The sequence below is a fragment of the Anopheles funestus genome, chromosome 3RL, assembly GCF_943734845.2.
Source record: "Anopheles funestus chromosome 3RL, idAnoFuneDA-416_04, whole genome shotgun sequence".
In the NCBI taxonomy this organism is placed as follows: domain Eukaryota; kingdom Metazoa; phylum Arthropoda; class Insecta; order Diptera; family Culicidae; genus Anopheles; species Anopheles funestus.
The window spans coordinates 82,085,459-82,108,413 of NC_064599.1; the positions used below are offsets into that span (position 1 = coordinate 82,085,459).

A 22,955-nucleotide genomic window follows, 5' to 3' on the forward strand; every position below is an offset into this window, starting at 1 on the left:
ACGTGTTTAGTGCTGAATGATGGCTATTTGGCAGCAGCTGTTGAAGTTTTTCCTAAAGCTAACGTCAAACACTTCATATTTACGTCCACAAAACCCGACGGCGACAGTGAATGGTTAGTGTTCTGGTTGTTGTACGGTACGGAATACCAACAATACGTATCCCTTCCTCGACCATGGTGGCCGGTCAGGTGAAACTAATTGACCGAAATCGTGACATTTATAAATGGGAGAAAAATTTACTTTCCGAAAACTGCTTAAAAAGCGTAATCGTTGTCGCGTCCTATGTCGGGGTTTGTAATCGTGCCGGTTATGGAAACCACCACGCAAAAAAAATGCCCCGCAAAAAAAAGGTGTGGAAAACATCATCCTCGATGGCCAAACAGTGTGAACTCGAATAGGGCGGGGGTGGGTTGGTGAAAAATTAAAAAAACCAAGTACCAGCACAATACACCGACCGAGTCGCACCGTGGCATGTTTTGATGTCGTAGAACCTGATGTTTCCACGTCAGAACACTCTACACGTTCTGAGCACAGCATCCGGACGTTGGCGTTGCATAGAGCTGGATGAGTGTTGTGGCGGTGTGTCGGCGCCCATTTGTAACCATGTCAACCAAATATTTACCTTCCAACGTAAAACGTACCAAACGGTTGGACGGCAATCGGGCACGGACGGCACACCAGTGATGGCTAGGTATGGAAATTAAATGCCCAACCATTCGGTAAGCATTTGTCAGCGCAGCAGCAGCTGAACTAGTGATGGGAAAATCTTCAATTTTCCTGGAGTCGGAGTAATCGAACTCCGAGACATTACGGAGTATTCTCTGGAGTAACTCCGGCATTATGTTCGGGAGAGGATGGGAGGTGTTTTAACTCCGGCATTATGAACGATTTGGGAGAGGGAAGGAATCAGTTCAACTAACTGCGTCCGGCCACTAACCTAACTTTAATCCGGAGCTAAAATCGGGGACTACTCCGGAGTTCACATTGGATCCAGCACCGCAGTTAACTACGGAGTATTCCGGTACCAACTCCGGAGTAATTTGTAGTCAACTCCGGAGTAACTCGGGGAGTAGTTCTGAGTTAACTCCGGAGTCCGGTTTAAACCGGAGTAATTGCTTCGCGGCATACTCCGGTTTTTATACATAGGATTCGGAGTGGATTCAGGAATACACCCCGGAGTTTCCATCACTAAGCTGAACGTCAGCGGCTAAGGTTCTACCGTTGGTGGAGTTTTGCACCATCACACACACCGACTCGGTCGGAATGCAAAAGCAAGTGAGTGTGAGGGCTTTTCCGCGAACGCGACGTACAGTCGGTGGTGTTTAGATGCCGGGGATGACCGGACAAGGAGATCTGGGAAATGTGGGCCATTATCTCGGGATTGGTCAAACGTTTCGATGGACGGACGGAAAATGGACTCGGATGCTCGGGGTGGGAGAAAAACAGCATTCGTTCGTTCGGAGTCGGAGTCGCGAAACTCGCACCAGACTGCAATTAATAAGCAGGATCCACACAAAGGTGTGGACGGAGTGGTGGATGTGGACCGCGCGGTAGTAAACGAAGGCTCACAAGTGGTGGCAGTTTAACGAAATATTTGCTTACATTTACCACACATCCTCGTCACCATTTGCATGCAACCCAACCCACCCGCAATACACCCGGTCGTGTTTACTGACGAATGGTGTACGAACGATGTGAATGCGTGTTTAATCTGCCCGCTTGAAAGCCACCCATCAGCCCTTGTCACGATGACATCTCGATGTTTAGTCGTTCGTTTTACGTTTCCCCGTTCCGTTTCGTGCGCTTTTCACGCTTGCTGGTTTTCCGGCGTGGTTTGCGATCGTGACATATCAGGTGGCCCATGGCACGGTTGCGCCTGGGAAATCGTAACGCCAGCGCGTAATTTAAACTCCGGTGCCACGGTGGGTTGGTGTGGGTGGTGCGAATAAACAGCAACAACGCAACACAACACAAAAAAAGGCGTAAGTGTAAATTGGAAATCGCGTGTAGTAGTTTAGCTGGTGGAAGCTAATGCGGCGGATAATTTGAATGCGCGATAAAGTATGTGATGTTCGTGCACTTAAGTAATTATCCCTAGCACTATGTCTGTCATACGGGGTTGCAACATTTGTGTAAATCTGTGTTCCAGGAGTTGGGAAATTATTGGCAGTTGTGCCACTGCGTACGTGGGTGAGTGTGTGTTTTTGTTTGCTATTGAAATGAGATGACGATTCCTTGGAAATCTTCCCACTTCTAATAGTTATTTCTTCTCCTTGGAAAGTGTAATATGTTTGCTTAGGAAATGCTATTTCAAGTAAATTCCCGTTTTTGTTTGCGTTGAAGTTTGACAGAATATATAAGGTAAAATGTGAATCAACTCTATAATGCATGTTGTGGCGAATATTTATGATTGAATATGTTTTACTTACCCTGGTAAACGATAGTTTGTACGCAGGACGGTTTACTTTCATAAACCACAGGAAAGCTTTTACTTCGGATGATAAAACTGCTTCTTCGCGGGAACTTTGCTTATACACACAGCCATTTTCTTTTTTTATACATGCACACTTCAATGCGCTTTGACACATTTACACTAGCCAAAAACGACCACATTTTTCAATACACTAATTAACGCAATAAACCTTAACCTGATTGATAAATAAACATAACTTTTTTCACTAAAAATGAACCCTAACTTCCTTTTCTTTTCAGTGCACAAAGGCACTTGCACACATGGCACAAAATGGCCACATTTTTCAACATACTAACTCACACAATAAGCAAATATTACGATTCACCATTGACCGATTAATAAATAGATAATAAAAATTTTATTAAATAGAACTATTTAACACTTTTTTATATGTATAGAACGGAATTAATAACCTTCTAACACTTTTTTTCACAGCATTTTTTAAACACTTTTTTCACAACATTTTTTTCTATTCACAAAGGAGTCACAACATGTACTGTTACACCGCACCAACATGTACATCCAAATTTTAATAATTAGCCGAAGCTAACACGGAGGTTATGATTAAAACAAACACCATAAGTTTATGCCATGGTTTTATGAAAAAACTCGCTGGCAAAATACACTTCACAACACAAATGCAAATAATGTGCAAGCTTAGTACACGCACTGATTGTTAATGTCTTTACTGTAACACAAAATTATGACTTTAACGTCGGAATAAGAACGCCAAAAAGTACGCAAAATGGAACAAATCTTGTTAACGCTTTACCACTATCAACACGATACCGTTAGATTAGATGAGATGTCAAAATGTCAAAAGAGTAATTATGGCGGGAAACGCACCGCCTCAATACACCTACGCATAGCGTCTTTCAATTTGCCTAATCGTTTTTTCAAGCTACTTACAATCCTTTCCTATTACAAAAGATAAATCAGATTTATTTAAAATGCAATGAAAGATGAAAATTTTACTTTTCGTTTAGTAAACAATACTGTTTCTGATTTTGGGGCTCCTTCAATTTAAAACAGGAGCATTCTTTCACTTACACACTTTACGCATTGCTGTACAGCAAGCACTCGGTCGAAGCATCACGCATACACTGACACACTGACCCAAGCCGACGCCGGCAGCCATTTGAACGCGTGCAAAAGATGTTCACTTTTTAACATTATATCACTCACAAATTGTTGTACTAAATGTTCTTTCTATCAAATAAAGTCCTTAAGGAAAGGATATCACTTTTTGGCACCGAAAAACTGTCTTGCAAAACGTTTTACAAAGGAAGGACGCCACTTTGCCGCGAGCCTTTTTTTCATTACGCAACCGCGCTGCTGTCCCGATCACTACTGATCACACTTTCTCCTTTGCTCATTATCATTATCTCTCCTGCTTCGTTATCACTTCACTGCTCTCACTACTTCGTGTAGGTGTGCACAACTATAATTGGCGAAGCTGTCGCCCGATCCTATCTCTCGCATCTCATTCTTTCGCACGCACTTTGCTGTCGGAAGAGAAGAATGAAAAAAAAACCTCGTAAAAAAACAATTCAACAACTCTTCGCTCCTCTCGCTTGACAGATATGAGGTTCGATCATGTGGCAGTGAATAAGTTAGAAAAGTACCATGTTGGCGAGTGTGCCGTGGCTAGAAGAAAGGTTTTCTTCCTTTTTTGTGAGGTACTTCTTGAATATTTCAATTCAACGCAAGCCATGAAGCAAACATCAAATTTTCGCTGATGTTCAATTATAGTTCAATGTTTGTTACAAATTAAACGATTACATTATATCAGTTAATATCAGTCAAGTTTTTTAAATCGACCTGAAACAGAGTAATTTCGTTAAAAATACGATAATAATTTAATTCACATTTAAAGTTTTTTTTTCAAACAAAAAAGAGCCTATTAGCGATTGTAATTATGAAATTGGATAAGAACTAAAAAAGATTCTAATAAACTCAAGCAATATTTTCAAAATATGAAGCTATAAGCGTACCACGTATGCATATCATCCTTGATCCGATTTGCTGTGGCAATATGTTTTGATACTTTGCAGGAGGAAACCCTATCCTACCAACAGGCGTCTCCCGACCACGGTTTCGACGCATTATAAAATTTGCTGTTCAATAATAAAACAAGAAAAGGCGTGTGGAATTTGAACCTGCCAGAAGGATGCCACGCGTCACATCAGGCCCTGCGAGGGAAGATCACCCCAAATCCGCACAGGCATTCGGGTGCTTTATTTGTACTATCGGAGACAAACAAAGCTACGATGACACGTGTATTTTGGTGTTTAAAAAAAAATGAGGGACAGAAAAAAACACGCGCATTCCACTTTGCAATCATCATGTTTTTATCGTGCCGCGCCACATTACCACTTCCAGCCGCGGCCTTCCAGCACGGAAAAGCGGATGTCTTGTGGTGCGTTATTTGTAGAACGATTGTGGAAAAAGAAAGGCAAGAAAGCGACAACGTCCTTGCTGGGAGGAGAAAAAAAATCGTTTATGCGAAACGAATCGACTGCAATGGTGCAGGATTGGGTTTTTAGTAGTTTCCAGCACCACGGGAGGGTTTATTTTGCCCGCTTCCGCCGATAGGAGATTTATACCGTATTACGACCCCGGGTTGGTGTATATTGCTTGGGGGGGGGAGTTGATGTTCGAACTCATGTCGTGGCTCGTGGCGTATGGCGTTGGCCCATTTGTTGCCCTTCAGCATTCACATAATATTGTGCTGCATGGTGTCAGTTTTATTCGACTTTTCTTCGGAAAAGCGAAATTCCCCTTTTCTGCTTGTTTCCTCTTCCCCCGTTCTAAAGGCCAGTGCGACACACGCGGGGTCAAAGATTTATGTTATTCGTTTTTCGGTATTTGTATGTACCGCGGAATGGAAGTTAATAAATTTAGTTTCTAATGTTATTGGTTATGCATGGCAGATCTAGTGAAGACAGAAAGTACACACACAAAAAAAAGAACTGGAACACAGGAACTAAGAACAAGGAAAAAAAAACAAATAAATACTTCTGTTTCAAATAAGTTAAAAGAAACGCAAACACACACACACACACACAGCTCGCAGTTCTTGCATCGGCCGGAAGAAACACCATTGGGACGTCATTTCCTTCGCCCACCCCCCTAAATGGTTGGTGGTTTGTGATGGGTTTTTCTTTTCGCAAAAGAACATGCGAATCCATTTTATTTTATTCACCATCACCATCCGTTTCGACCCTGGCTTTATTTTGGTGTATATATCCCGTGCGCTATTTTATTGAAATAAAGGGATTTTCTTTATGTTGCAGCACCGGGGCACACACACACACACCACCTGGAAGGGTGGTGATGCAATGGTGCGCCACCGCTATGCTTTCCAAAAGCGGCAAAGTGTACAAGGAAAGAACACGTGTTTGGAGTATTATTTTTTTTGGTGTGTGTTGCTTTTGCTTGACGCTCACCCGACACCGACGGATGGGTGAGTGCAGTGGCATTTTCCCCATCTACCGGGTAGGGAATGTGTGCAAATTCATTTTGCGACGGAAGAGAGCCTGGTCAGCCGCTTTTTATTTCCGTTTTAATCCGACGAGGTATCCGTCGCATCGCAGTGTCATTTCCACTGTGCGCTCGTTTCATGCTGACACGGACGGCACCTAACAGGAGCGTACAGTGCGCTCTAAGGTAGGGGCCACCATTTTGCAATTGCGTCCTTGTGCCAGTGCCGTATGTCGTTGCACGACGGTGGACACCGGTGGAAGACAATTTCCTCCACCGGCAAAAGCAACTTGCCACTGTGCTCTGTGTGTGTACATCGGTGTGTGTGCTTGAACGAAAGGCGGCACGAACCACGCGCAAGGTGTGGCAACTAAAACAAGGAGGTCGCATCTGCGGCAAGGTGCAGTACTAGCTGCTGCCCATCCTTGTGAGTGTATGTTTTGTGGAAGCACTTTTTTCCCGGAACGACATTTTCCGGTTTTCGGATGAAAGTTTTTCGTACCACCAGTTTTTCGGTGGCTACCCGGTACTGCTATGCTGCACCGCTAAGAACCGGTGGCAAATCAGTGGCAGTCACAATCGTCCTCACCGGTAAGCGATGGGGGCGCTAGTGGCGTTCGTTGGGTGGGGGGTATAGGTTAGTCTTGGTCGTAGTAGTTTGCCACTATTTGTTGAGGTTAGCGCAAACGAATGAATTCGTCCGTTTCTTCCTTTGGTAGGTTTTTTTCCAGTACCACGAGGACGTAGAGGCCACGAAACACTGGTAGAGTTTGCTGGTAGACACCGGAAGACACCGGATTGCGGATGCGGAACGTTGTACTGTGGGGTTTTGCGGTTGTCAAGAACTGCACGGTTCATGTCATCTCAGTGTAAAGGAACTTTCGTTCCATCCACTAGCTTCATGGTGGAGAGAAAAAAACCCTCATGTCCTCCGTAATGCCGTGAGCTTCTGTTTTTACACGACTCGTTCCTCGGGCCAGACTTTCTCCCCCCCGAGAGCACGTTCGGCCTCCGGACACGGTCCCGCAGACGGCAGAAGCATCGGAAAAGATTATCCAATTTTTCGGGGTTTGCCAGCAATGAAGGTGTGCGCGCGGGCTTTGAGGTTTTTTTTGCCTTGTGCGGTTTTACTTAGTGTAGAGACTAAGTTTTCCTGATTTTTCCACAAGCCAACGTTTTGGGCCCCCCTCCTCCGAAGTTACTTGATGGAGAATGGTACGAGATGGTACAGACACATACATAAGTTTTTCGCGCACGAAATGTTGGCATTCCCGTTCGAGCAGAAGAAGACCACAGAGAGACTCGGCTAATTTAGGTGGCTGTTCGACTATTCGGCTGCTACTGCTACTGTCATGGACTGGGGTTTATTGAATCGGATAGTTTTATCCGGTCGTTTCTCGTTACATTCGCCGTGAGCACTCCGTCTACATCAGATAAATTACCGTAGATCAACCGAAACGTCCTGATGACTAGACTTTTCATTGAGTTAGGCAGGGATTTCTTCGTTGGAAATCGATGACTTTTCTTGAGAAGCGAACGGTTGATTACCATTGTACCAATTGTGAAGTGAACATAACGAGATACTGAGAAAAAGTTGTATACAATTGGTTACTAGTAATGGGATAACAGTTTACAATAACTGCAACTTGGGCAGGTATCTCTGGAGAAGGAGATCTGTAGTGATCAGTAAAAAAATATCTGATAAGAAAGATTTTGTTCAACGGTTGGATGTAGAATCTTTCACTACAGTTACATGAGGAACATACTGATTGTACTTGATGTAACACACATCTCACACATACGGCTGCTAGTGATATTCCACTTGGGCAGAAGAAAAAACTTAAAAGAGCAAAAACATATATTAATATGAAACATCCTTAGAGCGTGTGGCACATTGCGGTTCGCTATTGTTCGACGCGTATTGCTTGTCACTTTAGTTATCTCGACACTCTTGACATGTGACCCAGTCCTCCGCGTAAGCCCGCAAACCGCTGCAATGGAGCATCGCGGCGTAAAAAAAAGAATCTGTAGTACTTCGCCGAAGAAACAGCATGAAGAACGTCACGGCATGTCGCTCAAGACGGTGTACCGAGCGGCTCCAAGAAGCAATAGCGGATACCATTCACATATGTCAGCTTATATTGCGAAGCTAAGGTTTGGGGAGGTAAAGCCCTCACCTCCGTACGCTTGAAGGATGACAATCAACGTATCTTCTTGCGATATGACATTCGAATGATTGTGGTTTGCTATCACGGGATGCGTGTATTACCGCCTGGCTTGTGTAGGTTGAGCTAAACGTCGTAAAGCGTCACAGTATGGGCACGGGCAGGAAGCAGAACAAACAGTTCCCCGCCCCGCACTGGCATGACTGTTTGAATTGTTTGAATGGAAAAAGCTTCATCATACTTTTCCATGACACAATTTAGCGCCAATAGCAGAACAAAAGAGCTTGGATAAACATTCTTCCCCGTGCGTCCCCTTTCCGCGTGCACACCCTTTCCGCTGCGTGGCTCAGTGGCTTTTCCAACGTTTTTTTTAGTGTCATAGTATAAGATGCGGTGCAAAATGTTACCGCAAAATAAATATCATCATTCCAGTTGCGTTGGAATTGAGATTGAAAAACTATTTCCCACCGAGCGCAAAACAGGCGAAGCAAAAAGATTCAACTTCGGTGGAACCGGCTGGAAAGGAAAGCAGCAGCGAGTAGTGGCAACAAGGATTGGAATAATGTATAAGTGGAACTGGAAAGTTGGCAGATTTTTCGTGAAATGATATCAGTGCCATAACGAGGCAGGCTGGGCGGGGCTGGGCGCTCCTTCAGCAAAAGGGGGCAAGGTGGAAATTGGTAAGTTTTTCTTCTACTTCGAGTCAGGGCAGCGAAGCGAACGCGAACTGAGTGGCACGATTTTCCGCACTCGCTCATTGCGTTTTGCTTGCGATGGGTGGGCGCCGGGTTCGTCTTTGCAAGAAGAATCGGCTTGAAAGAAGTGTCTATAGAAGAAAGAACAACAATTGCATTCGGGTGGTATTCGGGTGCCTGGTGCTGGTGCCAGCAGCACACAATGAAAAGGGCTGGAAGAATGAAAAACCGCGTAAAACCTGGTTAAAATGAAACAATAGATGAATTGGACGGGGTTTTTTTTTTTGCTACAGAACAGGATGGGTATTCGGGAAAGGAACGCCAGCTTCCTGCGGTGCTACCATTGTGTTTGGGTGAATTATTCTAACGCTTCGAGAACAAAAAAACACACACACACACACACACACACACAAGAGATTGAAAATTGGAAACGGCACAAGTTTGTGTAGAAGTTCAGTTTCGCTCAATTATTTTCCATTAAAATTTATATCACCTTCTGGTTCTTTGCATTTCACCGCACAAGGCGAACCGGTTGTGCCATATGGTTTCAGCATAAATACGTCCGGAGTGGAGTAATAATGTGTGGAAGAATCTTTGCCAAGAATATGGAAGCAGTTTTCAAAGCAGCATCAGTTTCTGGTATTTTAAGCCCCAATCAATAAGCAGCATACAAGCAGCGACCTTGAGGCAAAATTCCTGAGGATAATCAATACCGTCCAATAGTTCTTCTTCGGATCCGCAATGGCAAAATTGTGTCCGATGATGAAGAGGAAACCAAGATAAACCATCGACCTAATTGAAAGGACGTTCAATTAAACCAAAAACCTTATTATCATCGCTTGGGTAGCTAGGAACGGATTGAAAAATCAGCAAGACGGCTAATAGTTTCGACAGCATCGTCGGTATAAGCATCGCCGGCACAAACAGGACGTGCCAAGCCGTGGAAGGATGAAGGTCAATGCAATCATGGCGGATGATTAGAGCTCCGACGACGTGATCAAGTTTGCGGGTGTAACTTCTGTTCTTCTAATCAACGCGCCCCATTGTACGACGAGGATCCTTTGGTGGACAAACGTTGTGTGGCGCGTGGTGCAAGGTACCTTGTTCCAGGACGATAATTGCGTATGTGCGCTTCGCAGTGATATAATTGCGCAAAAGTTCGATACACAATGATCACTGGGACTGGGGACCCAGTATCGATCGGTCGACCGTTCGACACCAAGGTATTGGTGGTTGTTATGACTGTCATTAAAGGGCACTTGGCAACTTGTAGCTTTCGAATGGAGACTATTAAGATGGTCGGTTTTGTCGCAACGCAACGCATCTGGCTGCTGTCGTCGGGCTTGGTAGGCAGCATACTTTCTTCATGGCCACAAACGATGTCCTTTATTGGTACGGGTACTCTCCCCGAGGGAAAACTGGTACCTCACACAAGCCCATCTAACAGGTTTCGATAGAACTTTTGCTTTTAAGCTTCGTATGATTCCGCAGACACCGTTCGTGCATTCGTTAGGCATTTCGCCTTCGTTCCCATCCTTCAGACTAAAAGGGCAGCAAGTTATGTAAATGGTTGTAATTTCGATTCGCCTGTAGGAAAGTTGCATTTAAATAATTCGTTTTACTTCAACAATCTCTCCCCGTAGCCCGCTCGGTAGCCTGAACGAATGCTGTACAGAAAATCGATTCCTCAGCTTCTTTTGTTGTAGCGTTTTGCTTCCGGGAGTAAGAAAAAAAAGTACCATTCGAAGGGATGATGTTGCGTTAGTTTAGCAGCGTCATGCGTTTTTTTTCTTGCCCTGTCTCGTTTGTTCCATTCTGCCGAAAATTCTTCTCCGAACAGTGATGTGTTGCAGTGCGGAATACAAAAATAGATTCGCCGTTTTTTCGGCGCGTGGGTTGAGTAAGTAAGTGATGGCCTGTGAAGGGTGTATTCAGATGGAATTAGAAGTCAAATTATAATCCACTGGGTTGAAGAGGAACTTTATCACTTTTCAAAAAGGGGAATAGAAAAGTACGCAAAAAGACGATAATACCAGCTGGAAATGAAAATCCCTTTTCCCGTTCGTCCAGTGTCGCCGTTTTATAGCTATAAATGTTTATGTAGCGTTCTTGGGCCCGAAAATTCCATCGTAGCTGATGGTAGTGGTAGTGTAAGGAGCGGAATAACTTAACACGTAAGTGTAGTAGCATCCCTTTCCAAGAAACCAGAGTCACAATCAATTCTCTGCACACATTTATCGGAGCAACTACAACAAAAAAAAAACATCTCTCTAATGCAAGGTTTGATAGGGGAATGTTTCATGATGAGGCCAATCCCTTCGGAGAACTTGGATTGGGAAGAGAGAAAGAAAAAAGAAAAAAATAACATAACAAATCGAAAAGCAGAATGAATTGTACATTGCTATGAACCCACTGGTACACGGGATGGAATAAAGTGTAGAGAAAAGGGAAAACGATCCCACTAACTTCCTGTCCTGGGCCCTTGGTTGGCGTAAGGAAACGAGATAAAGTTCGACCAGAAAAATTAGCCCGCGGCAGTAGGGAATCAACTGGCCTGGCCAATAATTGCACCGGGTTTGGAAAGAGGGTTCGGTCGGTTTGGTCTGGTAGTTTATCAACCCCTAGCGTCTATTTGCTTTATTGGCCACAAGGATCGGAAATGGGCACGGTCGGTTCGGTACTGCACTGCTGCACACATATCCTTCAGCCTTTGCTCCGTTCGCCCTTCCACCCCCTAGGACACACGTACGCACAGTGCCGAACGTTGGATGCATTCGGCGAAGGGTGTAATTTTATAGTTTTATCATTTGCGTGGCATCGGGCGAGAAAATTAAAGTCCTTCGCCAAAACGCCCGCAAGAGCATGGGGACCCGGCAGGGCCGGGTCGTTTATCGGGGTGTCAGTGAATGAAGAAAAGGCGCTTGGACAGACGTAAGAAAAATCTCGTACAAATCTCGCAATGAGGGAACGAATTCAAAGTTATCCGGCCACCAGATAAGGGAAGATCTAGCAAACACCGGCAGAACTCACCGAGTGTCCTGTTTCGTGTCGCTCTCTCTCTCTCCCTCCCTCTATTTCGTGTGCATCCGTGTGTGTATGGTTGGCATAGGGATCCCTGCAGATGGGAGACATTTTTTATTAGTTGGCAAATTTATTGCCATCAGATCGTTTAAGGGTAAGGACACTCCCGGGAACACTTTGCGCTTCGGTCGGCGCTGTTCGCCGACTTTTCCTGGTGGATGAAATTTATGAATTTATTTTTCCATCCGTTAGCTTGGGCGCGACAATTGGCCACTGTGTGAGGGGAAACAGTTTTGTGGGCCAGCAGAGTTGTACGGTGCAAAAGTAGCAACCGAGTACGTTTATTTTAATCTTTATTCGATTTTTAAGTTTGAAGTCACCAAACGCGATACCGTGGTGTAGCCCGGGGGGTGGGTAAGATTTTTACGGCCAGGGGTCAACCTCGTGGTATCGAATTTCTTTTGGCAGCACAACAAACGCCGACACGGGTGGTCGTAAAAGTTGTAAGTGCCATTTGTGTTTGGGACGATTAAATCGTCTTTGCAGCTGCAATCGCGGTTTTACGATGGCTATTAATTTTAAACTAAAATTGCTCCTGCGATAGTTGAGGAATTGAAACACGTTGTTCGGTTCGGTGGATCGGATTTTGTTGTACAGTTTAGGGTCGAATGTGAACCACACACACACGTGTGTGTGTATGTGTGTTATTACCGTGTCTAAGTAGTAGTTAGGTCTCGAACGAAGGGATAGAAATCCTTCCACATCTGAGTTGATGGCCACAGTCTCAAGCATCGTTTTGTGGTAGCATTTGTGGAAGTGCTATGACCCGGAAATTCTCGGGAAATTGATTCATTAAAAAGTGCAAAGAGATATGTGTGTCTGTGTCTGTTCGTTTGCAGGTGAAAAACCGGACCACAAACTATGCTTTGCCATTAGGCTTTTCACGTCAACACGATGCCCGGTTACGATGACGGCACGCGAGTTCGTTTTCCACGAAATGGACAGGGACATGCTTTTATACTATCGGTTATTTAAATGTCCGCCATTAGAAACTGGCGGTACGGTGTAACAGGGAAATAGGAGGCAAATATTTCCACCTGCCAGTGCGGACGTGCAAAGAAGGAAGTTCTTTTACATTGCCTGTACGGAACCAATATTCGCAACCCCCCCTTTTGGTTCGACGGCACAAATTAGGAAAGGAATGAAATTTTGATGCAGCGTGTAGCTATTTTACTACAACATCAACAGCGAATGAATACAATCGTCAGCAAAGGGTACTAATTTAGCGTGGTCAGTTTTCCGTTTTTCCGCCCTATGTGAAACCCTTTGTGCGCGGAGTTGTGGCGTTGTGGTTTTGCAATTTTGTTGTCCAGAGCCCGATGCAGGTGTTTTCCTTCGGATGAAAAGTTTACGTACCGTACCGGGCGAACGACTTTACGATGACCGCAACGTGGATTTGTGTGCGAGCATTTTATGTACAACAATTGGCGATTGCATGATTTGGAACGAGATTTGAGGAGCACACGGGGCCAACCATAACGAGCGTGTACAAGCGATCGCAACATTCAAGTTGGAATCGAATCGGAGTTGACCGAGCGTTCTCGCGAAAGCATTCGTTACGATACCCAAATTCAAGTGTGTGTTTTTATTTAATTTGTATTGATTACGGACAGCACTATTTAAAATTCGGAGGGGGGAAAAGCTCATTTTGGGGCTTTTCCAACAAATGGTTTGTTGGCCGGGAAAAACCCCGTTGAGAGTGTACCGGATCGTTAAGGTCCGAAATCGTGAACCGTAGTTAAACAAAGTATACATTTTATTTACTCAATTAAATGAATTTCCCTCGCATTACATTATGTTGCCTGTTTTTTTTTGCTCGTTGTTGCTATTGCTGTAAGGTGGAAAGGGCTAATAGTGCAAATGCTAAATTTCCCCATGGCATTGTAATGGGAAATCCGGGCAAAGCTGAACCGTACCGTCCACATCGGAAATGTGTCCCCATTTCTGGTGTTGTGTATACACCCTCTCCTTTACGTGGGCACATAGAAACAACGTAAACGCACACATACACAACTTAACAAACTTAGTGCCTGCACTGTTCATCTGCAACAATACCCACCATGGTTTTCCGCCGTATGCGAATGTAAAACAATTAAAGTAATTAAGAGTAGTTTTTTTTCCGCTAGAATTTTTTTTCAAAATTAGTTTGCTAAATTACAAAATACCAACTCGAAAAAGGGGAACAAAACATGTGTGGAACATTAAGGGCAGGGAACCAACATATCCCGACTAACCCCCGGAGAGTGGCCCTTGGTTGAGCGATCGGGGTGAAACTGTGCGGTGAAATAGTGTGCGTGAGTGGGCTACGGTTTATTTTCCCTCAAAACCTAGCGTTGCAGAACGCCTGCACGAGTTCCACAGTTCACGCAGGGTTTTGGGGAGAGAGGGGGCGGTAGGGTATGGCTGACCGCAAAAACCAGGAAGTCGAAGCAGAAAGGTCAGAAACGGGTGGGGGTGGGCAGGACTGGTCTCTTTCAAACGGTATGTGAACATTTGCATTTTTACGGACTGTTAATTGCGCAAGTATGGCAATCGCGTGTACGACTGCGAAAGCCCGCGCGTAAGCCTCTTGCACTAGACCGGTTTGGACGGTCTCTTCAAAAGTCCTTTAGAGAGGTCCCGGCCAATCTGACATCTACCGCGCGTTCCGTCTCCGCCCATTATTCTCTACCCGCCAACATTCGCTCTCCTGGCTGTCGGTGTCGTCGTCGTCGTCAACAGTCGTTAGGTTGCGTCCGGTCCTCCGGTCCCGGCATCTTTACCGTTTAATTGAGGTTTCAGCGACGGGTGCTTCCTGGGACTGTGCGGTGGAAAAACAGCCCATCTCGTGTTTCGGAAAGTGGGGATTATTTTTAATTAAAATTTCTGTTTGTATATGTGAAAATTATGGCTCTAATAATGAGCCGGAAAAGTTTGGCCTTTTTCGTCTGTACACGGTTGGGTTTCTTTGTATGCTCATAGGCTTACGCGCGTGTGTGTGTGTGCGTACAAAGTGTGGGATTTTTTGTTTGTTATAAAGGATCTCTAGCGTTAAGGATCTGTAGCTTCAACGAAGGATGTTATTGATACCACAAAACGTTGAGGTTTGAGTTCGGGAGGGTAGATGGGAAGGGTGGACATCGAGGTGCAAAAGAGAAAGCAAAAAAAAAGTTAAGTAGAAGTAGCTCTCACCACCGTACGTCTAGAGAAGAGAAAATTTAATTACACGCTGAACCATTGAAAAATGTCCCCAATTTTCATAATTTTTGCCCCTCGTGAATCCTCGTGAGCCCAGGAAAAACCTTCCCACGGAATCATTACACCCTTCGGTCCCCTGTACAAGGCGGGGTGGGGCTTTTTTTTCGTTGGTCTGGCAGAGTGAGAGTTTTCATTTTATGGGTAAGTTAGAATCAAAAGATACTCCGCAGGGATTTTTATCGAAAGCGTCCTAAAGGGAAAGGGATGGCGGACGTCCAACTTCCAAGCTTAGGTTAGCTTAAATTCCCTAAATCTCAGCGTTTATTATCTTTTATCCGGGGGATGCCCCGGGAATGTACCTTTTTACGGGGAAAACACCGGAACACTGCTAGGTAAGGCCCGAGACCCGGACCAGGCCAACGATGATAATGATGATGACATGTGCAAAAACGGAAGAGTTGTCAGTCGATAGCGGTGGAGACGCCTGGTTGCCCGTCGTTGCCCGGGCGAGGAAGTGGTCTTTCCCACGACCGAAAGGCTTCTCTCGGTGGGAGTTATGAGAGATGGTGAATGCCACGAATGCGCTGGTCTATGTAGCGAACCTGCCGTACCTTTCTTCAGCAAACGATAAATTATTAATGCCTAGATTAGTGAAAGCTTTTCAGCACTGCATCGGTATGGCAGCAGGGACCATCGCTGGGATCATGTGGCACGTGAGGATTTGTTGTTCTTTCGCGAAGCATGCCGAAAATGTCAGGATGTTAATTCGATTTGGGACAAGTCTAATGAATTGATTAAAAGGGAAACACATGATGTGACTTTCGAATAGTCTTCGGGTGGCACCGCATACATAGACGGGCTGGAAGAACTTGGTTACACATCTAGTTTGCATTTCTACCACTCGGAAGGTCCCCCGGGGGACGATGCATCGTTGTGTCTATTTATGGCTGTTTGGAGATTGTTGATTAAGTGTATTGTTTCCTCTGGGAAACTGTTACGATTACGACCAACCGGTACGGGTATGAAGTTTTGATTGACTCTTCGTATGCGAATGGTAAATGGTGAACCGATGGAGCGTTTCAGCACTCAAGCGGAAAGAGACATTCTTCTCACTTGGGGAAAGGTCCGAAATAGCAGGCAGCTTTCGCGAATTAGAGCATTACTGAAAGGTTGAACGCCGCAAAGTCACCCGGTTTGGTTCAAAGGCCAAGTAAATGACGCTTAGCCACGCAACTAACAGTGGCACTTTGCTCGAAGTTGTTGGCGATCAATTATACTTTCGATAACGTAATTACAAACTAGTTTAAAAGGCAGAAAGTGCCCTCAAAAAGGTGAAAACACAGAAAAAAAGTGTTTGTAAATGAAGGTGTGTGTGTGTGTGTTTGCGATAGAGTTCTTAGAGCGTTATGAAGGACAGAAATGGAGTTTGGCCTTAGTGTTCCAAAGTCATTAAAATTTGTAGCACCAAGAACGATGAGAATGCCGGTGCACATTATCCCTTTATCAAGGTAAAAATTTAACCAATCATCGAAATGGCAATTTAAACGCAAGGTGCACTCTGCTGGTATTGGAATTTGGAGCCACTTTCGTGTTTGAAATGTGCCGTCGACGGAGCTAGTGAACCAAAAACGGCTGGATAAGATCGAAGCGTTATCCGAGAGTAACAATTATTTTCGCCATAAATAATCACGAAAGAAAGCATGAAGCTACACTGGTGCTGGAGAAAGTATGGTGCAATGAGTGAGTTGGGAACACTTTTTCGTCCCAGCCATACCAGGAATTATGTGCCAGCAGTTGCCAGCAGGAAACAGGGTGGTGTGGTGGAGATGGATAACAGTAAAAGCGAGCATCTTGTGAAAGTTAATTTAGATAAAATCGCAATAACATAAATTCATACATAAAACCTCATCGCCCACCAGGGCAGGGCAGGGTTTTTGGGGGGGATGGTTAGCTGGCCAGCGGGAAATGAAGCACATTCTGGCTCGCTCAGCTGAGCACCGTGGTAGTGGAGCTAGTAGCACAGGATGAGAAGGTTTTCCATAATCATAAACCACAATAAGCGTTTGTCTGGCGATGGCATGTCGGCGACCGAAAGGCCTGTTCCGAGTTCCGAACGATCCACCCAAAACCACGCTTTCGTTCGCTGATGAGCTTCTGGTTCAGGCTTTTTTCTCCCTTTTTTTTGGGGGGAAAAATTGGAAAATAATAGATGATCAAAAGACACAAGACAGCAGCAGGTCGACGAGGTACAGGTGAAGGTGCGGACGTAAGCGGAGGATCAAAAGAGCGATGGCAAAGATGATAAAAATCTGCCTTCTTCGATTTATTCCTCCCATTGGCAAAGAGGGCAGAATTGTTTGGTGATGGGGCGACAAATCGACCCGATGGAACCACGTACTTCCAACAAGTCCCTGGGGAGAAAACGCTAAAGCAAGCAGTATATTGTTCTGGGGAGGAATTATCAAATCGTCGCTTCGTTGCACAGGAAATTGTCCCTGAAACAGCGTACCCCGGTATTGCTCGATGTCTGTTTGCACCTTCATTCATTCGCATCGTGTTTCAGGCCCGAAAATCGATTGCCTTAGAAAGAATTCTTCAGCGAGCGCTACAGGCGAGAACAAGGCAAAGAACAAGGGATGAACAATATGCCAGATCCTTCGCCAGAAAACAAAAAAAAAAAAACCCGTCACAATCCTGAACATGGGCTTGATTTGAGTTTGGACGACGACGACAGCGACGATGCACTGGGTCAACCAGCCAGGGGCAATCTTTTTCGATTCGTACAAGATTCGGACATGGGGTCCGCAACTCCCAAAACTTATCAGATTTCACATCATCATCTTCATCTTCATCATACCCTCCAGAGTTTTGCGTTTCCCGACAAAAAAAAGGCGGTGACAGAGAGAGGGAGAGAGAGAGCGTGAGAGAGTGTGGTGCATGCCAGAACGATAAAACTCCTATTACCACGGGTACACGGGCGATGCAGCAAAGGAAAGCAAAAGCAGAGTAAAAACTTTGGTTCGTTGTCTAGAAAAATCGATAGCGAGGCAATTTTCCACTTCAACCTTTCGCGCGCCCAACAAAGACTGGTTTGATGCGACGGGGGTTCAGCAGCCGAAGGCTTACTGAATTATTTATTAAAAGTGCGTGTCCAATCAGTGCTTCGGCGGGTCTTGGACAAGGGCAGGTACTGCCGGACCTGAGGTGACGACGGAAAATTGGAATTAACACGATTTTTCCAAGCGGGGTGTCGTCGTCGTCATCGTCGTTGTAGTACGAACGCGTGACGATGGTGTTGTTGCGTGCAGTTGACGGGAACAGGCACAGGCATAGAGTGGATTGATTGGTTAGCTCCCAGTTTTAATAAACCATTCAGCAATGAGGCTCACAGAGGACGGCGGTGTTTTTTTTCTCCCTCCTCCCATTCCGCTTTCCCGTCAATCAGCGAACGAATCAGGAGAATAAATCACGAACGAGATCAGTCCGAACGGTACGGCTGATGAAGGCTCATTTTCCGCCCAGGTCAGAACACCACGGGAGAGTGATTAGCTGACCGTTCCTTTTTGCGATGCGAAATGGAACCTGTTACAACCGAACAAAGCAACAACGGCCCCGTTTTGGTACTGCACGTCCTGCTCCCATCGATGGTCATTTTGATAAAATTCCTCACCTCGTGAAAGGTTTTTCGGCCACCACCTCGAACGGGAAAATTGAACGTAAAAAGAAAAACGAAAAAAAAGCTCATTCCGCAGTTGATCGGGTGGATTTTATTTACCGAAGTGAATCCTTGGAAGTGCTCGTTTCGGAGCGGAGTTGTTTTCGGTACGATCAATTTGTTGATGAATCATCAAAACGAACCACCATAACCACAGGCCACTTGCAAAAACGATGAAAAACGCGCCCGATGCTGGTCGCTGATGTCAGTTTGCGAAATGACATAAAATAACATTTATTCCCCCGCTGCAAGACGAATGGGCTGCCTATTCATCTTCATTTTGTGGTGCCCTTTTATCATCACGATTATGAAGTCTTCTGCTGCGTTTGGAAGTTGGTTTTTCTCTCTTAGTGTGTGTGTGTGTATGTGTGTGTGCTACTTTACCAAATGGAACAGCCACGTCTATTTGACTCTACCGAAGGATCCAGTTGGAAATGGAACGGAGAAGCACCGGAGAGAGAGAAGACAAAAAAACTTATAAGAAATGAAGTATGAGCAGACTGGAAACGTGCCGAGACGCAGATGGAAGTGGTCTAACAAACTGCTACGAACTGCAACTGTCGAAAAATCAATCGGAAAATCACCAATAGGAAAAACAAACTGACTATCAAACGTGAAAGCAAAAATCGAAAGCAGGCAGCATCCCTTTTTTCCTGTTCGTGGCAGCAAGGCTTTCGAGCGCAGTACGGCGTGGCGCAACAAGGGGTTTGGTGGGCAAAACGGTGAAAGAAAAGAAATCTGCTGAAATTCAATTCCGATAATGAGGAAGTTTGATATCGGTGAATCGGTGAAAAAGAAAATCGGATCAACCAATCGGTTTTGTCGAAACTCGGTTCTTTGTGTACGTCGTGGAATGGGCCAAAGCGGAACAGGTGGCGCTAGTCGGTGGAGGTGTTTCTTGCAGTCGTGTGTGTGTGTGTGCAACAGGAAATGAAATTAATGCTCAGCGCTTTTCCGGAGGCTTTCTGTGGAGAGGCAGCGAGCGTTGAAGCGAAAGGATGGGTACCTTCCGCATCCGGCGTATTCCGCTTGTTGGCGCTTTCGGAGTTGAACAAATCAACTTCAGCTAGTCAGATTCGGAAAATGGATAAACACTGTTTTGTTTCTCCGTGGCGTTTCTGCTCGTACCTAACCTTCCTCCTTGTGTTTGGCCCGGTTGCGGCCCTGCCGGCTGTCCCGCCCAGTGTGGTGGATTTCCTGTTGAGTGTCTTAACTGTACTTTCTTGTTTGATTGAATCCGATCCGTTTCCGACGCAGACGGACAGAAACAATCGTTTCCGGGTTTGGCAACAACGGAGTGGAGTCGGAACCATGCACGGGAAATTGGCGGGTGGTAAATACAAACACAAAAACCCAGCATCCCGGAAGCATCGTGGCTGGTTCCAGTTCAATGAGTGACGGTGGCAGCTCGACGAATTTCACCGTATCGATTTAAAAAGTTTCGCCAGAGATTCGGGAATACATCAACGGTTTCGGGGCAACGTTTAGGGGAAGTAGTATTGCAATTGATTGTAAAAGTTCTTTTGAACTTTTGTGCTGTAATCGAGAAGCGGAGCAAACGTTACGTCTCATATGGGCGTGCTGTATCGCTTTAGTCATCGTATTCGCCCACTTTTTTTTTGTTTGGTTTCAGATCGTATTTTTTACGATTTTCTAGTAAATCTTCTTTGCTGTCTTCCGGATGCCAATCCGATAGGCTTTATGCCGGTGGAAGTATGCAGATTTCGCTTGGGTGGATGTTGATCCACTCCCGAACGCCTGCAACGAGCGTTCATCCTTTCCTGGAGGCGCTGATGCGGAAAGGAATCACCAGATCCCTAGCGTCGAGTCACGTTCGCAAATCAATAAACATTCGAACATTAATCCCGTTTAAATCGAACGGCCACAAATCGAGAATCTAACCGGGCATGATTTCTGCCGATTGCCGAGTGTCGATTCTTTCCAAATAGATTCCAGCAGGACTCTATAGCCGATCTAGAGACGACTGTCAACCGCACTGGTAATGCGATGCCCAGCCTTGCGTCTCGAACCGAACCTGGAAGGGCGATGTGTGTGCGTCCTTTTGTTTTATCTTGGATAGCGTAATAGCCGAACGCGCTCAGGGAGCGAAAGCATCCTTGATTTGCATACAAAATGGCAATAAATAAGCGAAAACTGCAAGGCTCGTCCTCTTGGAATGTGGCAGCTTTTCTTCCCATCCATACGCTACGCTTGTTGTGAATGCTTTCAGTCGCTAGTCGACGGCATGGTGAGAATCAGAAATCTGGTTGAAAACAGAGGAAAAAGTAAGGACCTTCGTTTTGCTTCGTCCATTGTTCGGTTGATCGGGTGGCTTAACGCTGGGCAAAAGCCTAAAAAATGAGCCTCATGTTGTTGGGAGGAATGGGAAATAGCAGAATTCGCTACAAACCATACACAAAAGAACAAACTTGGCGAGAAGCAGCAAGCATAGAACCTAGATTGGGCCTTCCTTGTCTGAGTTTTTCGTTTTTCATTTTGGGTGATACTCTCTCCACAATACCTAACGCCAGAAGAAAGCAAGATGGAGGAAACTACCGAAAAATAACAGTTTCAATAAATTCTCGTTAAATCTTGTGTAAAATGAAACCCGGGGGTAGGGGGTAGGAAACCAGAAATGAACCGGTGACAAATGAGTCAAACGATCAGCAACGACGGAGCTCCTTAGTGGAGTTGCATCGTTTCCATCCTTTTTTTTGGTGACTAGCACACAGAAAGAGAAAAGCAACACAAAAAAATCTGGGTTAAAGAAGTGTAATGAGTATGATAAAGGTAAAATTATAAATCTTTTTCGAAACGACTTACGGCGAATTCTTGTGAGTAAGAATTTTTGCAATAAATGAGTTCCAAATTCCAGAGCGTTAAGGTGGGGGGATATGCAAGGATGTAAATTATGAGCCGATGTGCTTCCGCAATTGCCTCGCAATGCAGTGCAGCAATTGCAATTTAGAGATCTGTTTGTGTAGTATGAAGTGAAGTTTGATTTGTGCCGAAACATAATCGGCACCATTGCCCACTTAACACACCATTGAATCGTTGCGGCAGTGAAGAATCGTCCTATTTTAGAGTTTCTAGAGCTCGCTTTGTGCTCGCTACCAAAAAAAAAAAAAAACCGGTACAATCGGTTCGTTTTCGTTGGTTGATTAGCCGATTGAATTGGGAATGTAAAATTTACAACTGGAAAGCACATTTACAGCATAGCACTTATTGAGCTCGATTAGCGTCACCGTACCCTCCGGACAACGATGCTACCCGGTATGGAGCATCATTATTTTTCTGGTCGTTCTCACGTGTTTTCGGTGCACAAGGTATCGGACTGGTCATCGGAAAAAGGTAGTGTGCAAACATTAAATATTGAGTAACCGAAATGCTGGCCTGGCCGGTGGCGATGGAGTGTATTTGATCTGATCTATTTTTTGCCTCAATGGTTCTGCTGTAGGAATAAAAAGGAAGGTTACGGCGGCATTGGCGGATGAAACAGTTACAGCACGAGGAAACAAATGGTCCTTTTGCAGTGCATGGAAAGGACACTTGGAAAAATCCGATGGTGCTGTGTCACCGTTTTGTAGCAGTCGATATATGTACGTTCTCTCATGTCCATGCATGCATCGCCTTCCAAGGCGATTCTAGCAAAGGCAAAACGAGCAAGTCTTCTTCGACATCGGGTGCAGAAGATCATCGAGAAGTGCATTGTGCATCGGTCGTCACCGGTAAGCATGTTTCCAGTGTTATCCGATTCAGCTTGTTGAACGGAATCGACATACCGGAACCGATGGGACACTACTCCTCTCCCCGGTGCTCCCTCCGGGCAAAGGAAGCGAATCCTGACCGGGTTCCCGTGCAGCCTGAAGGATATATTTTATTCAAATCTAAACACAGGGAAAACATCTTTTGCAGCTAAAATCATCTACATTCATCCCTGTTGCCCAGTCGGTTGCATTCATGTTTGGCAAGTGGCATAGGTTTGCTTCCCTCGGACGGACAAACCGTCCGGAACGCTGTATCAGAGACATGGAGTGTGTGTGTATTTTTTTTTTGCTGCGCGTGTTTGTATGTTGCGCAAGTGTTTGTTTGGCCCGGCAGGAGAGCACTTTTGGATTCCGTTTTTGCATGGCTTGCCTTAGCTTTAGCTTGGTTCGGTTCGGTTG

General features: G+C 45.2%; 1 long non-coding RNA gene across 1 annotated transcript in view; it reads right to left on the reverse strand.

Annotated features, from left to right (window-relative positions):
* Positions 1-3,587: 3,587 nt before the first annotated feature.
* Positions 3,588-22,955, reverse strand: part of LOC125771847 (uncharacterized) — a 72,691-nt gene continuing 53,323 nt past the window's right edge. Inside the window, exon 3 of the long non-coding RNA XR_007419409.1 lies at positions 3,588-3,978. This is a non-coding gene — a long non-coding RNA (uncharacterized LOC125771847). The remainder of the gene's footprint in view (positions 3,979-22,955) is intronic.